The 18,813-nt window shown below is 40.4% G+C and overlaps 1 protein-coding gene across 14 annotated transcripts in view; it reads left to right on the plus strand.

The window, feature by feature from the left end:
* adgrl3.1 (adhesion G protein-coupled receptor L3.1) overlaps positions 1 to 18,813 on the plus strand; it is a 170,363-nt gene that overhangs the window by 13,054 nt on the left and 138,496 nt on the right. For all 14 annotated transcript variants that reach the window (XM_049569478.1, XM_049569512.1, XM_049569521.1 and 11 more), the window contains exon 2: positions 177 to 257. The gene's annotated coding sequence lies outside the window, so the exon portion shown is untranslated. The remainder of the gene's footprint in view (positions 1 to 176; positions 258 to 18,813) is intronic.

Below are 18,813 nucleotides of genomic sequence, written 5' to 3' on the forward strand. Positions count from 1 at the left end.
GCTATGGCTATTCACACTATGTGGAGGGGGCCATTATTCACATTGTACCCCACATTCACTACATATTATGGCTATCTGTCTCAATTGTGAACAATGACAGGGACTTCAGTTCACTGAGCTTGAATAACCCCCACCCTTTCTCCCCTTCTGTCTCCTCTTCCTCTCTGCCTCTCCAGGACTAGGACGTCCAGCTGCCACTGAGATGTGATTCTCTGGGGTTTCATTTCACTTTGACAAAGCGAAGTACACTCTATCAGGTAAGAATACATGCCCCCGAATGTGTGCGTGCAAGTTTGAATAAACAGTATCTTCCCCCATGGTAATTTTAAACATATTTAACCAGGGGTGTTGACTCAGAATGCATTCTTATTTACAGCAGGCTTATTTAGGCCTGCAGGGATAGTCACGCAAATATATACACACACCTGGTGTGTTGTTTTTGCCGACTCCACAGTATGCATTATGCTTTTTTAGAACCCAAATATGACCCAGCGTTCTCCCCGGAGATCTCTGGGTTCCATCTGTGCCAGGGAGTGCTCTAATTGGCCCGACAAATGTGTCCTCTCAAACTGCTAATCCAATCACATATGACCCAGCGAGCTTCAAAAAGAATACAGAGCAGCATGCAATATGCAGCAGAATAGAACAGAGCTGAATACAACAGGTAGTGTAAAGACAGTGTTGGCCCCAGAGAGGATAAAAACGGAGCGCAAAATTGAAACAAGCATCAAATTAATTGCAATCAGCCTGCTGCCCCGTGAAGGCATCGACAGGAGTTTAACCACAAGCCCGGACCTTCATCTGCCCATGAAGCCACTCGCTACAACTTATTTACAGTGTATTTACAAGCTGAGCTGGGCCTGTAAAATCTCAAATTTACGAGCTCCTTTTTAATTAGAAATACTGTCTCCTAGAGTTGGGCTGATGAATTGCACATTCAATTTATTGACAATAGAGAGGAGGGTGCAGTTCTGGGGGTATTGACAGCCAGAGTATCCCGGTTGTATCAGTTTTTCAGTGAGAGGAGAAATATGTTGCATCTTTGCTGTGTAAAAACCCTGAGGCTGTGTTTTCATGTGGGATCCTCTTCTTAATTGATTGGAACTGGCTGATAGTAATGTGAATGAGTGTGCTCTCTCTCTCTCTCCCTCCTCTGCTGTGTGGTTTGAAAGTTCACTGTGTAGTTAGTTAGGCTTTATCTATTTAATGGTCAAGGTCGTTCTACTCAAGCATCGTACCACGTTAATAAAATATGAAAAGAAATCCACAAGGACATGTGTGGGACAAGTACTTTAAAAAAAATATTTATTGTATCAAAAGGCCAGCTAGTTTGGAGATAGCGTAGTTTTTACCGGGTTTTAGTATTATTTTTTGAACAGGTTTTGCAGCTGAGGTTATGTGAGTGCATGGGAGGACAATGGGCCCTGGGCACAGATATACAAAAGGCCTCACCACCTTTCCTACACAGGAGCAAGACACAGACTTTTGTGGCGGTTTTGCATATTTTTTGTTGTTGTTTTGCATTCTTCTTTTGTTGATATGCATCTTTTTGTGGTTTTGTGTCTGCTTGTGGTTGTTTTATGTCTGTTTTGGTAATTTTGTGTCTCTTTAATGTAATTTGTGTCTTTTTGGTAGCTTTTGCCTCTTTGTAGTCATTTTTTGTCTCTTTAATGTAATCTTGTGTCTTTTTAGTAGCTTTGTGTCTCTTTGTGGTTGTTTCATGTCTTATTTTGACCATTTTCTTTGTCTTCGAGGTTAGTCTGTGTCTCTGTGATTAATTTACTAGTTTTTGTGTCTCTTTGCAGTTCCTTTGCATTTCTTTGTCGTCTCTTTGGCCTGGGGTAATTTTGAGTCTTTTCCTTGTCGGTATTTTGAGTGAGATTTTGCAGATGAAGGCCAGGGCTGTCTGTGCCCAGTAACCTTGATTAGTAATCTATACACGTGTCATTGTAGTTAGTTTTTTACATGATTTTTTTAGTGAGCTTGAAACTAAAACATTTGTTTGTCTTTATTATTCTTGTTCTTATTATTATATATTTTAGTTTTAATGTATTTAATGATATAACCTTCATGTGCGAATGTGGTGAGTTTGTGTGTCCATTTGAAATGAACTTCCTGTCCCAGTGTGTGTCACTCGGCATGCCTTCCTTGACTCTCATAACTGAATGCTTGCTTTGAAATCTAATTCTGTGATATCAGGGCTGCATTTTGTCTTTATTTCTCTGTAACAATGAGTGAAAAGAAAGAACAACAGGAAAGGGGATGTATCATTCTTCATATGGGGGGATGTGTGGAACAGGTGTTTCCCGCTCCGCATGCACAAACGCACAACCTTCATTTGCCACAGTACTAATGAGAGCGCAGATTGAAATACAATATGTATCAGTTTCATTGGTTAAACAGCGTTTACGTGTAAAGCGAGTCACACAGCAGAACAATAAACATATGCATGAGCAGATACTGTACGCAGATAAAAGCTCATCTGGACATGGTGTATTCATACAGATGTAACAAATACAGCAACTGAAAACTGGGTGGAAACTGAATTAGAACATTTTTTAAACTACTGGTAAAACTATCACTGAATAAAAGTGGTAAAGAAATGTTTAATATAATTGTCTCTTTAAGGATAAAAAAGAGATAGAATTCATTTTAAAGCGATATTTCGAGCATAATACAATGAAAATAATTAAAATTCTAGCTGTTGCAGCCTTTACGTAAATTGCACCTGATATCAAACACTCACACACACAAATACACCCACACACACTCTCCTTTGCCCCCCTGTCGCAACCCCCCATGAATACAGGCTTATTGTCTTATAATGTGACCTTTGCCTTGAGTGGAAAGGCCTTTGTCCTAAGACAATAGAGTCCATATTGTAAACCATGCCAGTCAATGCCGTCCACACAGCTGCCAGAGAATGGGTGCAGATTGTTTGGGGTCCAAGTTGAAGGCTTTGAGGCAGGCACTTGTGGCGTGTATGTGTGTGTGTCTGTATGTGTCTGTTTGTGCGTTTGTCTGAGCCTGTGTATTTTTGTCTCTAATGTTTGTGTCTGTAAGATGCAAGCCTGTTTTCCAGAATCAGCAGATGGGCCTGTGCAATTAGACTCAGCCTTCCCTCCCTTGTGTGCACACATGCACGCGTGCACACAAACAGACACACACAAGCCCACACAGCCACAAGCATACGCACACACACGCAAACACACCCAGGGCTGGGCATGAGGCAGATGTCTCTGAAACACTAGACCTGGAAGATACTGTAATGGAGGAGGAAATTGAGAAATGAGAATAGAGTTGCTAGGGTAACCGCTAAACATCAGTCAAAAAGATGATCCACCTATCTATCTATCATGGCCGGGTATTAAATCGATACTGTCATATACTGACTTTCAACTGAATCATTTAATGATGATAAGAACATAATGGAGTTGTTTTTTAAGGTAAATATTATGAAGAAACTGTAATAAAAGACTAATAATATTACATACTTACTTTTTTGTTTTGCGCACATGAAGCCTACCCTTATTGTAATCAGTGGGGTATTTATGTTTTGTTTTTCAGCAAATTTGTCTGTTGTCAGGTCTGAATCGATGTATCGATTAAATGATCAACGATCCCATACGATCGATGCAAAGTAAAACCATTAATGCATATCCTAATATATAAGATACACCTTTCTATTGAAACTCCCATTGCATGTCTGTGTCACCATTTCCGTCCAAGTGCACTTCCTTCCTAAACACTGAGACAGCCTAGCACTAGACAGACAATGGTAGGCAGCCAAGAAAAAGACAATGAGGATATTTACTGACATTTTCTCATATCAATCACAGGCCCCTGAATTAAATCAAATTGAAATCGAATCATGGCAGACTTTGTGATATCAGCAGATGGTGTGTATTGTCCGAGGAATATATAATATATAATAATATAAAACTTGTGATTTACACCCCTTTTGTCAAGGTTAACGATTTCAGACATACTACAGTTAAAACATTAGTTATTGAAGTTTTTGGACCATTTAAACACTATATAGCACATGGTCCAAGTGCGTTTAGGGCGTGTCCATTTCTGCTGTTGCTAGTTAAATGGCACATAATCTGCACTGAAAGTAATGCGTAGTTGGCAAAGGGATTGTATTTAGTCCCTTAATTAATCATAGCAGTGTTCTGGGTGTAACATGAAGAGAGTGTCATCTGCCATTCCCTAAAGCCAGTGGTTCCTGTGCCTGCCGTGGTGCTATTTACATGACGGATTCGGCAAATTGGAAAAGCGAACAGTTTTCTGCTGAGCGTAATGCAATAAGAGTAGTGATGTCACAGCAGCAAATATTGTGGGACATTTAAGTAGGGAAACAAAAAAACTGTAGTTATAAACTTGACTTCTAAAGTGGGGTTTGTTTAACCAACATTAACCCTTCCATTTTTATTCTTTGAAGGGTCATTCTGACTGATAATAATATAAATTCTGTTATAACTGTGAAACCCTAATTTTCTGAGATGTTATTATACCGTGAAACTGTCATACCGTTGCAACCCTATTCTAAATTAATAAATGAAGACGCACAGCTCCTCGTGTAAATGCAAAGAGTATTTCTCTTAATGGGTGTCGGACAGCAGCTCTGCTCTGCTCTCTGCTACGTTCACATATTAGAGAATGTCATTAATATTTTTCTCATCAATGATATCTCACCCACAGGCAACACATCCACACATCCCACACACTTTGAACCCGCCTATGTAGGGGCATCTTACTATCTGAATAATGCACTTTTAAAATAGCAGTGCCCCTGACCACACCTCATTGAAAGACGCACATGCACAGATAAGCACAAGTATATTTGCTACCCACACAATGTGGGCACTAGCTGTAAAAATGACAACTGCGTTGGACTGGAACTAACCATGACAGTTGTGCTGAGCTGCTTTGCACTGGGTGTATGATAGGGCCCTTTGTTTTATATGTTTAAAATGTGCCACTTGGTGTGTAATCAAACTAATGTTCAAAGCTGTGTGATTTTACATTTGCCATATTTATATATCAAATATATCATTATTGCAAGATATCTTTATTATTGCAGTAACAATATCAACTAAAGCTGAAATACAATTGAGTTGATTTGTCAAACAGAAAAGGATCTGCAACAGCTTTTCAAAATATGAGGACTTGATGTTTTTCTTTGTAATATATGATAGCAAACTGATAGCTCTTTGTTTCACGCTGTTGGTTTATCTCTCTATCTCTCTGTCTTAAAGGGGTACAAATCTCTGCTCATAAACAATAGTATAAAATGACTTGACTATCTCAGTACAACATCTCCACACTTAGCCCCACCAGTCATGTATTGACCTGCAGTAACAGATAGGCTCAGAGGAAATGAGCTTGTGACTGAAAGGTCACAGTTTAAAATCTGAGTTGTACAGTAGCTGTGAAAATCCTTGGCAGTTTAAATCCCTCAACAACTACCATCAGGGCTGCGACCTCTGGGCACTTAACCTTTAACTGTTCCAGTGGAGCAGCTCGGTGCCCAGTAGTGCGAGACTGTGTGGCTGCGCCGCGCAGCTCCCAGGTGTGACTGTGTTAATGTGTGAATATGGCCTGACCTTCCTTCCTCTCAGCTACTCCCCCTCAGCCATTCATGCAAACATGAATGTGTTCTTTCTTAGTCAATGAGGCACGCTAAATGAGGCTTATGACTTGATAGCTTACAAATATGCGGCATTTTCGGTTGCTTTGAGTGTTAACGATTTCATTCCTAATTTGGTGTACTGCATCGGTGACAGTCAGGGTAAATTCCCTTGATCTTAGATTTGCTGTTTATTGTTGATACATGCAATTTTACCCTGTCTGCTGCTGCCTGGTGGCTCAGTATCCTGTTGACTGTGCTAAAGATACCAGTCTGTCCTTTACGCACTCTTTTTTTCCCCTCCTTGGATCGAGACAGGGCACCAGGGGAGCAAACACACACACACACCCACACACCTACACACAAACCTCATCAAACACACATACACAGTGACGTAAATGCATAAACAAAGACTCACACGTACACCACTTACAAACACAAATACATCGCCACCTGAGTGCAGCCATCCAAACCCCCACACACCCTCCACAACACAGACACACACACATACGACAACAGGGAATAGCCCACAGAGATGCTCTTTGTCAACAACTTGGAAGAAAGCAGCTATTTAGGGCCACTGTATTCCTGGAAGGGTTAGCCATCTTATTTGTGTGAAGAGCCTGTGTGAAGCAAAACAAGTTACGGCAGTTGCCATCGCTCTCTCATCCCCACTGTGTCGTCTCATATTTGTGGTGTTCTGCTTACGAACCGGTGCTAATTGTGTAAAGTGGAGTACGGTATATTGTGAATGTAGATTTCTGACGGGCCTGGTGTGGTGATGAGCAGATGCACTCGCAGATGTTTTCCCTCCATGTGTCTGTTTACCAGTTCAATTATCCCTATCGCATACTGTAGAGATTTGTTGTTCTATTTAGGCGCTTCAGCGTAGATTCCAGGAAAAACACTAGTTAGTGAAGTATTACAAGCGTGTGTTAACTCCATTCTTGCTGGCACTGGTGAGTCAAATACTGTTTATTTGATGCATTTGGGAGAATGAAAGAAAAACTATAAATGTCAAAACATAAATGCACTTTACTTCACTCTGCTGCATTATGCAACATTTAGTTCAAGAAAAGATGTATGACTTGGTCAAAGATTAGAATCTATTGTGCTGGTAAATACTGTGAAAGCATTTGTGTTGCTGTGGCAACCTTTGATGGAGGCTGTGTTGGCTTAGATTTTGACTTTTCAGGAACATAAATAAATGAATCCATCCTGGAGAATTAAATCCTGTGAATGTTCTCTCTGTGTGCATTCTCAGTTATTGTAAGGAAAGAGTCACACCCCTACTGGCATCCATATGTGACCCTTGCGTTCAGCTTGTGTTATCGGAACTGGAGTCTATCCAGAATTACAATTTCAAAAGAGAATCGATGTTCAAGACTTCTAGCTACAACCTGAATGTGAGATTTGAGCAGCTTAAGATGAATTTTTGATCAAATATTTCTCACTGACTCAATTAAGCATTGATGGGACAAGGAGTGTACATAGTTCTGCACACCCTAGTTCTTTTGTTTGGGCTTTGTAACTTTACATTCTCTCACTATTTCTGTACTTTGTAATATAAATACAGAATGTAATATATAATATAATATAATATAATATAATATATGTCATTTTAATACAAAACTATGAAACCTTTCCAAGTCTGGAAAGATACTACTTCTTATTTTGTGTGCACAAGTTGGTACCTTAGTACCACCTTTCGGGGTGGCTTGTGCCCACATAGTGTTTTTTTTTTTTTTTTTTTTTTTGCAGAATAGCGGTGACAGGGCTCTAAGGAGTGCTTCATCCCAGCACTTCATAAAAAAACTGTTGGCGCCTTTTTTAATGACGTGATGGGCATAGGATTTGTGTCTATGACAACAATATCTTGACACTAACATTAGCCAGGTAGCTAGCATAATGCTACAATAACAGAGGGTTGACACACTTCAAGCATACAAAGTTATAACGGTGATAAAAGCACAACACTCACCAGTAACATCCAGTGTCTGCCGACCAATCTGCTCCCAAAAAATGAGCGTTTCTGTCTTAGTTGTGACAGCAGGCTGTAGCCTAGGTAAAGAAGCAGCAGACATTTTTAAATTAAAGCACTCAGAGTGGCCGTACAAAAAAGGCGGAGCGCTCTGAAAAAAGACGCTGGGTGCGGCTCCTCATAGAGAACAACTGAAAGAAGAGGCCAACACTGAGAAAAAAGCAGTATGTGAACACAGGTGCTTAGGTATTATTGCAATAGTATTATATAATGCACTTAGTATAAATACAAAATGTAACATAATGTATTGTATATGTCATTTTAATACAAAACTTGGGAGCCACTAATGTGCCAAAATGTGATTTGTTTTGTTTTGTATGGGTGTGTTCGAACACATTCATTATGTTGTGCACACAAGTTAGTATCTTGTGCGCATGAGTTATTATGTTGTTTGCACAACATTAAAAAAATATCACCTTTCGGGACTTGAAGGGCCCTGTACAAATCTTATTGAGGCACATCAAATGTATCTATTATAGATGCCGTTTTGCTGTTGTACATTTAGGTATAACTGGAATAGCATTATGTAAAGCATTTTGTAATATAGACACAAAATGTAATGAAAACATTTGTCACTTGAAGCCTTTAAAGTCCAGATGATGATATATTTTATCTTGTGCAAACAAATTATTTATCCAGTGCGCACAAGATAATTATCTTGTTTGACAAGTTCGAAAAAACCCCTCTCTGGGCTGTAGGGGCTGTGTATAAAACTTACTTGAAGTGCATCAAATATATCTGTTGTACATGCCATTGCAATGTAAAATAGATATATGTATGCAATGCTCTTTTAGGCATTATTGCAGTAGCATTATATAAAGCAACAACAACACGTGCTGTGTATGAATTATGGCATATTACATGTACATCAGCATCAGATACAGAAAACCATAAACATTCAAAAATCTATTACAGAATGGAAATACACAGTAACATTTGTGGTCCGCCCACCGCTCCTTTGAATGACTGTATTTTCAATGCATCTGGCTGCTCTGGTTTGTTGATTGGAATACATCAGCACACCAGGGATATGAAACTGCAATAAGATCCAGACCTCTACCGTGCATGATTTGAATATGAAATGATTAGATTATTGATTTTGGTTATTTGGGTCTCCCGCCCCGAGATGATACTGTGGCAGCGCAATCACCATCGCTGACATTTAGCACTGTGTTTACCTTTGCTGTCTCCATTGATTGCTTCAAAATCACCACCCATACATCCTGCCGGAGCTCATTGTATCGTCAGTTTTTATGCTATTTTGGAAAACTGATAGATACGGCTTATCAAAAATGCAACAGTTGTGGTCTGTGCGGCGGCAGAGAATAACCTAGTTGCCTCGCAATCACGGAACAGTGGTTCTTAGAGGCTTGCATTTTAAACACTGCTGAATATCATTATAGAGCCTGACCCTGAAATAGGTCATGAATGTATGTTTAATGACACATGAGTGATATTTATAGCTTTCTTCATGAGGCTGACAAAGGTTTGAACCTAAATCCGATGATATGCCGAACCTTTTCCTCACCCTGCACGCTAAAAACTAGTAAAGCTCAGCCTCAGCCCAGCAGGGAACAGCAATAAGTCTTCATTTTTTTATATTTTAATGTTCCAGGTACATTCCTCTCGCTGAATCACCACAGCTGCACCTCTTCAATCCCAGTAAGCTTTGAAGAAAATCTCCTCTTCACTTAAGATTTTTTCGATTTTGTTTCCAAAGAGAGACAGTGAAAATGTAATATCTAACAAAAATGTTTGCTGACAAATACTCCCATATCACTGTGGACATCTGTCATGAGACATTTTACACACATCATCGCTCAGGCGCCAAAGTGACTCAAAGAGATTGTAGTGTTAATGTTACTCCAAATCTGTGAGGGGAATGTTTTTTTTGTTTGTTTGTTTGGTTTTTTTATTGCATTTACCAGTGTATTTACTTATGCAGGAGTCAAGGTGACAGTGTGCAAATGAATGTGTTCTCCTCTTAGGTAGATCTCTTTGTGTTTTAAATGCAATTTTCTCAGCAGTAAGACAATCCAGCGTTAAGTGCCTCCTTTTATATTTATATACCAGTGTTGGTGCTTATGCATTATTAAATTATGAACAGGGCCCAGTAAGCGCCTCAGAAAGGCCTTTTTGAATAAATATTTCACGACTCTGATACACACAGTTCATATCTGCTCTGTAATGCAAGAGGCAAAGGTTTGGTCCTAATGTCTTATGCAGAAATCACTTTTTTTTTTTTTTTAATAAATATGAATCTACATTCGGACTTTCTGAACTTGCTGATTCGGAACAAATCTTGGGAAATTTGTGTGTATCTGGGAGAGTATTGGCTTCTAGCTAGTGTTTGGGAAAGGAACAAAAAGATACACTGCCTCAGTAGGAAACTCATTATCTAGGTTCTGAGAATCTTACGTAGTCTTTAATGCGAGGTTAGTCTGAAATGGAGAACAATGAGCGTAGAGGACCTGAAGACGGCAAACATTTTTAATCTTCTTTTCAGAGCAGCGGAGGGAGCTGGATTGACGGGGCGGATGATAGAAGGGACAGAGGAGGCAGCATGAGAGAAAAGACGCAAAAAGGCAGCCAGAGGGAAGAATAGTTAAAAGCATTTAAGTAAACAAGAGTGGATGGAGAATAACAATAGGGGATGACAATGAATGGAGGAAGAGGACGGATCTGAAAAAAATAATGATAAATTAAAGAAAAGGCTGGGGAAAAAAACAAGAGTGGGATACATGTGAACGTTGTGTATTCTCCCGCTAACCAAGCCCGGCCCTTTCATAAGGGTTTAAATCTAGGCCACGAGTGTCGTATCCTGCCGGTTTGTCTGCCTCCTCTTTGATGCAGCATCATTCGCTGCTGAGGTGGCTGTTCTCTGTACTGTACAGGACAACACTCTCTCTCTCTTGCAAACACAATCACACACACACACAAACTTCGCTGCTGGCTTTAAGGCATGGCTTTGACGGATCCATTGTGACAGTACTGGGTTCAGAGCGCAGTGACAGAGAGGAAGAGAGGGAGATGGCGACGGGGGAGAGAAAAGGGTGGCATGAAGGAGAAGACAGATGAATCAAAGGGAGGAAAACAACAGCAGTGGCAGTGGAATCAACATCACTGCATCTCTAGCTGACATAATTGATTGTATCAGAGGCAGTTTTGTAAACCATTAACTCCCCCCTTATGGGTTAGTCTGCTGCACTGCCACGCACAACTGAAAGGCTGCACATGCGTGTGTGGGCATAAGTATGACTGTGCTTGTGTGGGTATTTTCATGTTTGTTTTGTGCATTCATTTATTTGTTTTCGATTTGTTTTTCTTGCTTTGCCATTAGCTGCAAATCATTGCACTAATCAACCTGCTCTGACATGACAAATGATGATTGGTAATTACAATCAGTTATTTGCTACCACTGAATTGTCTTAACATAATAATAATAATAATAACAATAACAATAATAATAATAATTAAATATTATAGTGCAGGCAGCAGTAACTAGAGAAAGAGTTAAGTTGGGATCAAAGGTCTGAAGTGTGAAGGCTAAAAAAGTAGAAAAATCAGATGCTGCACTCTGTGTTTGGACAATCTAAAGCGCGCTGACATGGGGATGGTTAGTGTTTAGCGGAAGTAGTTTATCTTGTGTTTTTTCTTCATTACAACTGAAGATAAGGGTACAACCTCATTTATGTGGTATAACAAAATAATAACCATGCTGGAAATAAGTATTTTACTTTAGCATGTCATCCTTAGAATTACGGTCTTATCGTCTTCCAGAAATAAATCAATTAATCAATCAAAACCAAGATCATGGAGCATCGAAATGTATATTTAAATAATAGGAATTGTGTCTGAAAACGTCTGCAGATTAGCTTTAGCAGAGGCTAGCTGTGAAGGCGCTCTGGGGAATTTGAGGGAAAAAGGGTCTAAAGTGTGAAAACTAAAAAATGTATGATATAAAATCAGCGTTAGGACCAGTGTTGGGCAAGTTACTCTCAAAATGTAATGTATTAGATATTACTGGTTCAAATAGTCTAGATTGCTTTAAAGAAGTTGGACACAGGGACGGCCAGGGAGAGGATCAGTGTCTGATAATTATGAGATATGGATAAATATTTGTGGGCCTATGATATGAAACACAACAAACAAATGTCGAGGTTAGCACAACAAACAGAATGGCGTGCAATCAAGTCACTATAAGGAGTGAAAATTAATACTGCAGAGCTGAAGGACTCACCTATTGGTTCCCAGTGTGCCGGTCAGCTACAGCAGCACTGGAGAAAGAATTATGCATAAGAACGGGACTGTGTGCCGGAGTTGCTCTGCAGTTGTAGGGGATGTGAATGGAAACACATCCAACATATACTAACATCACCCAGGCCGGATGTGCTGATCACTGGGACAAGGAAAAACAAACCAGAGGCCAGCTCCTTATTCTGCTACTTTCAGGCAACCTTAGGGTGCAAAAGCAGAACGGGACAAATTGTAGGTATATATATGGAAACACACTGGACATGACAACGCACGCGATCGCTGGCACCATTTTATAATGTAGTGTAAAATGAATGACAACACACAACAACCTTCAGGAGATGTTTTGCTCAGGAGGGGCACTAGCGGAAGTGAAGTGACTGGATAAATGAAAAATAAAAACAATAAACAGTTTATTTGATGGTAACGTGTTACGAGACACTGAAAATGTAATCATATTACCCAAAAATCATTACTTCATTACTGCTAAAAAGTAATAAACTATTATAACCCCCAACACTTGTTAGGACAAACAAAGGAATGCTGATGTTAGCTAGTTAGCATTTGGCAGAACTAGTTTGTTTGGAGTTATTTTTCTCCATTATTATATAAAGTTAGGCTACTTACTCTTTTATTTATTGATTTGATTTATTATAGCCATGAATGTATTAAAAGAACTGGATACGGGATTGGAGGTGTGGCCCTAGGAAAGCTGCTCAGTGGTGCATGAAGTTCAGCTGCCTCGTATAAAATCACCTGGATGACTGGTAATGCTTCCACATTGTGCGCCCAATACAGAAGGCGCACAAGGGAGCAAGCTGGCTCCTTCCACTTTTGGGCTCTGTTAACTTTAATGGGAACAAAATGATTCAATTGTCCGGCTCTGCTCATCTTTACAGTTGTTATCAGACCAAACAGATTCAATCGTGATATTGATTATTGTCATTTCGCAGGGGATTTGATGCTTCCAAAAAATTATTTACTGATTTACAGATGTCTCTTTTGCCATATAAGTCAATGGGAGAAGTATTTTTGGGCCGAAGGGCACCACGTGATGATGGGGCCTGGGTATAACACACCAATTACTAACATTAAGGAGCTTCAAAATTTAATTTATTTACAATGATGGAATTATATGCCAGAAAAAGCCTGTAAATTAACTCTAGTTAAGGCTATGGCTGTTTTCTTTTATTGTTCATGACATGATCATTGGTATATGGTGAAACAGAGGTCAAAAAGTCACAATCTATTCTCAGCTCAAACTTGAGCACATGTCCACTGTAGCTAGTTATCACATTTTGGCTTCATAGGGAAGTATAGTTTCGACTCACATTTGACCCTTCATCTTTTTATACCACTATCTGATGTCCGCATTTTCTGTTTTATGCTTTTTCGCCCCAGTATTTGAGGGTACAGAGAGGGAAAAGAGAGATGCCTTAGGTTATTAACTTGCTTTAAAATTCTCCTCGACTCAGTCTGATCGCTTTTGGCACTCCTTCTCTCTCCTGCTGCCTCCCTCTATCCTTTCTGTCTCCATCCCTCTGTAACTCCTCCTTTATCCCATCTTTCCATCTCTATCATCCTCAGTCTTTTTCCTTCCTGACCTCATCCATGTATCTCCTCCTTTATCTTCTTCCCCCCTCTCATATCCTTCATCTCCCCCACCCCTCCCCTCTCCTCGCTCCATTCTCCTTTGCACATCTCCGCCTTATCCCGTCTTGTCTCATGAGGGAGGGAGGGCGCGTAGAGTTGATTAGACTGGAGCATTAGAAAGTTCAGAGCAGAACAGAGCGTGGTGTGTAGCCGCCAGGCGGTGAGGAATCAAAACAGCAGTGCCTTACAGACGAGGTCGTCGGCGGTGGATTTTCAGGGTGGTTTCGGTGCATCGGATTTCTGGGAGCGTCCTCAGAGCAGCCAGAGGCAGCCATGCGGAAACAGCAGTGGTCCGGTCAAAGCCGGAGCCTCCCCAGACGCAATTTTCTGACGGGCATAGAATGTCTAACATGGAGGGAGAGGATGAGGTGTGCAGCCAAGAGCTTTGAACTATTTTAGTGTGGAAAATGATTTTAAAGGGATAGCTCTCTTTGAAATAAAAATGTTTCTCATGCTTAATACAAAGGAGTACAGATACAGCCTAGCTCTGCTCTGTCACAGTCCATTATCTGCGATCACGACATGTTAAAACAGAATAAATGCTTTGATTAAATTATTTTATAAAGCAAAAAAAAAAAAAAAAAAAAGGCGCAATGAGAAATTTAAAACCAACGATTAGGGGGATTACAAAATTAACCATTATATGACACAGGGCTTGACAGTGATAAACTGCTGCAATTCATTTTTCACTGGGGATATTGAATTGAGACCACAATGACCAAAACATGTCACAATGATGTGGGGGTGACCTATACCTTTAAGGCTACACTCTGCAGTTCTTTGCTGTGAAGCCGCACAAAGGATTTACAACCAGCGCTGTATGAAATAAATTGCCAGCCAGGCCACTTGTCTTCAGGGCACAGTGACAATTGTGCACATTCCTACAGTGAACCAGCCCCTCACCCACCTACTCACACACACACACACACACACACACACACACACGTGTGCATTTGCCCGTGTGAATATCCTGTATGTTAGAAAATCGCCGGTGGGAGCAGCCATATTGCATCTGGCTGCACCAGCCAAACATATAGATTCAAAATAAGAGACATAAGCTGACGTGACTTGTTTGTCTCGTTGAGTTAAGATTCGGTCAGCACAAACATGTGACATTGACTCATTATTAATTGTGATTTTAATGTGGTCCGAGGGGGCTCGTACGCAAACTCCCCCTCTCCCCCGCTCCCCAAAACAGCCCAGCACATGCAACAGTACAGATACATGTTGTGGCCGACATGTCAAGACATCCATATTGTCGGGAGTTGACAGTATGTTCTCCCTGCAGCCTCTGGTCGCACTGAGGGGCCACTCGTTGCTAATCAGTATCTTAAGCACTGTTAAGAGGGTGGGCTTTCAAAATCACTTGTTATAGTATGTGTATGCACTTTGTATGTGTGGGTCTTTGGTGGTATTGTACATGGTATTAGGGCAGGGCAATATATATTGATATCAGGATATGAAACTTGATATCATCTTAGAATTTGGATATCATAATATTGTAAGTGCTGTCTTTTCTGGCTGCACTACAGTAAAGTGGGATGTAATTTTCCAAACTGATCAGCAGTGGCACCATGCCATAGTCATGGGCCCCCAGTACAATTTCCCCCGCCCTCCAAATACTATTTTAAAGAGGCTGTGAAATGCTCATAAGGCATCCATTGGTACCAACCATGTTTGCAAAGTTCGTTGGGAAGGGGGATTAAAAAAAAAAAGTTGCACAGTTAGGCTAAGTTTTTGCAAGAGTTTTTGTCAAAGGGGTCTCGAATATCTGAATGAAAACAGGTTCTATGGGTACCCATGAGTCTTCCCTAAACTTGATAAGGCTTGTTCCCAATGAATGGGGTGCTCCAGGAATGAGTTCTAAAACCCGCAAATGAGTAAGCATTTTAGCACTCCCACTTATCTCATCTCTAAGTCAGTGGGTTTTTGCTTAGATGCCTGAAATAAGGAAAGTTTTGAGTTTTGTTCTATGATATAAAATATGTCAGTGAATACCTCACTTGTTGATTTTGAAGCTTTTATTTGATGTCGTTTGTTTATAGCCTAACGTTAGCTTTTCCCTTCTGGAGAGTGAATTTACGCTTCAAAACTCAAGATTAGTGTGACGATTATCTAGCTGAGCAAAAGTGTAAGAATCATAAGCATTTTGATTTTCTGACGAGGAATCCAGGGCGATGCTAATTTCAGTGTCAGCCTACAAAAAAAACATCATCCTAGCAGCAGTCATGTACACCTATAAGCTAAAGCTGCATACATGTGTTTGTTTTTTGTTCTTTTTTCTTTAGGAAAATGACAACCAGCCATTTTGAAAAACAATGAATCGCCTAACATGGAAAACAGATACAAACACATTGAAACTGGATTGTTGTGGAACTCAAAATGTTAATTGTGCTGGAATTAATCTATGCACACCACATTATTAGCAACATTAACTACAAACTAAGATACCAAAATATGTTAGCAGGTGACTCCTTCATTCTCCATATTGGTATAGTTTTCTACAAGCGTATATAATACAACAGTGTAAGTGAATTCCTTATATGCAGTTATGGGTTTCGGTTTTGGTGTACGACCCCAAAATTTTCAGTAGCACCATCTGACCACCTCTTTAAAAATAGTGTAGGGTTACCACTGCTTATCAGACTGTTCTCGCTATTCTATGAAGTGCTTTTGCCTACTTAGTCATTATATCCATACTTCTGATGTTTATTTATCAAAAATCTCATTGTATAAATATTTTGTGGAGGCACCAACCGTCAACCCTACAATCTCATCAAAATATCGATTTCAGGGTATTTGGTCAAAAAAAAATCTTGATATTTGATTTTCTCCATATTGCCCAGCCTTGCGTGGTATGAGTGTGTGCGTATGTGTTTGTTTGTGTACTTGTGTCTTCTGTCTCTCATTATAGGCCACAGGCCAGACTCCCACCAGGTTCTATCCTGATTAGTCATCTCTTCAGCTCCTCACTGCCAAATTAGCTACCTGAAAGTGTGTGATTATGCGTGTGTGTGTGCATGGTCACTCTAATCAAAATTCTCCCAGCCCGTCTACCTGAGCTGAGGATAATTTGCCACACTACCCATTCCCACTCACACTCTGTCACCCACACAGCCTCATTCCAGCCCTCTCCATCACACACACACACAGACGCACGGGCGTGCACACACACACACAAACACAGAAATGGTCCATGGTGGTTAAACCTACCCTAGCAAGCCAACTGAAGGTAATTTACCGTAGCTTGGCGGACACATGCCATTTTACTGAACACGTTGCATGGCCCCCTGAGCTTTGTTCCGCTCAGAGTTCTTTCCAACAGAGCAAAGAATGAACAACTGAGGAGACTAAATAGAGGGAAGAAAAGAACAGGTGAAGAAAAACTAAATGAAGAAAAATGGCAAGGGAAAAAAGGATGCATAAGCTGCTGAGCTTCCCCACTTAAGTCCGACTGCAAGACAAATTGGTGTGACTAAATATGTCTGTTTATAAGAGAACATTTGAAGATGTATGCATCAACGTATTTTGATTTCTTTCTTTTTCGTAAAAACACATCAAATGTCTTCTCTGACTGCACTTCAATAACAAATATTTCAACAAATAATTTCTTTGAATAAACCCCTCGCTAAACTGTTGGAGCCATATGACGTACAACTGTATGGTTGGAGCGAGCACGGAGCCCACGTTGTCACCACCTGCACTCCCCATAGAATTATTATCAAATTTTTGGAAAAACTAAAAAGCTATTGCAGAGAGAAGCAGACAGAGGGGTCTACAATATGTGTTTGAAGGATAAATCCAATATGTCAAACTCACTCAGCAGTGAAAACAGGTCAAAAAGATAAAGATAGGAAGCTAAAGCTGAACAATAGGCTACAGAAGACTGTGTAAAAGTGAACCACCACATCACTGGTGATCGAGGAGGAAGACAATGAAACCTCTGTGATTTTTAACCAGCTGAGTGTCATCACATTGTGTGTGTGCTTCCATGACGCCAGTGCCCAGAACTCCACCAAGGCACATGGACTGGGAGCTAAACATCGTTCATCTGCACACACTGCGATGACACAAAGCTGGTTGAATATTGGCAAAGTGTTTCTGTTTCCCTCTACTTCCTCCTGTAACACAGGGTAGGTCTTTATTCACTGTTATAATCATTAAAAAGACAACGTAGGGTGTGTTCACATTCAGTAGGCTATACCTTCAGTAGCTAGGTAGCTACCCCTACATTTTTCAGGGTTCGATTTTGGTTTAGAATTAGGGAGAAATGTTTATCTCCCTCCAACCCCTCAAGATGACAGGTATCATTAAAACATGTGCCCCAGACAAGGCGTTTAACTCGAATTCCACAAGTCCTGCATTTGAAGACAGGATTAACGAAGGGTCAGTTGTGGGGTTAAACTAATGATGCACATTTTGAATTTAAAAACTGTCAGAACCCCACCTTGTTTGCTTTCACTCAGATTAGCAGTGTCAGATCTTCCTGTAGGCGACATGGCAGCTATATGTAGCTTTTTTAAATTAAAAAAATCGAACATACAGGAAATAGTTGGGGTCATGTGGAGAGCATTACAGTTAGAGAAAATGAAAAGGTAAAAGTCGTCCATGGTGCAAAAAAAAATAAAACAAGTGGAGGACAAAATTTGCTAATTTGAACATATTGAATTCTCTTATTGTTTGATATTTATTGTCATAGTTTGTTAGTTAAGTTGTTTATTTGTGTTGATTAGATCTTTTTGGGGGCTAAGGGTAGGGTGGGGGCTGGCGGTACTTGCGGCAGATATGCTAGGTCCGGCACTGCTAATTAGGGACAACATGCATAGTTACAGATGGAGTACAAAACACTAAAATTTGTATAGCATTTACATTTTTTTCTGACTTCGACACACACACACACACGCCCATGATATTCTTTTAGGCATACACACAGGGTAGACTCCAAACGCAGCATGGGTACATTTGAGAGTCTCTGCCTGGAGGCTGAGGGAGTAGGGCATCTGGTCTCCTAGTGATAAGCATGTGTGTGTGTGCAAACGTGTGGGTGTGTGAGGGTGCGTGCACGTGTATGTGCGCGTGATAGACGCTGACAAGGTAGCCCAGTCCGGTCAGCACTCATTAGTGAAAGAGAGAATCCCCGAATGAGGAGTGCTGTGACAGGAAGGACTCTCTCGTTAGGGGACTATACACACACACGCACACACACATACACAAGTAAGGTCAGGCTGCCTCG

This window comes from Epinephelus fuscoguttatus, linkage group LG3 (assembly GCF_011397635.1).
Source record: "Epinephelus fuscoguttatus linkage group LG3, E.fuscoguttatus.final_Chr_v1".
Classification (NCBI taxonomy): domain Eukaryota; kingdom Metazoa; phylum Chordata; class Actinopteri; order Perciformes; family Serranidae; genus Epinephelus; species Epinephelus fuscoguttatus.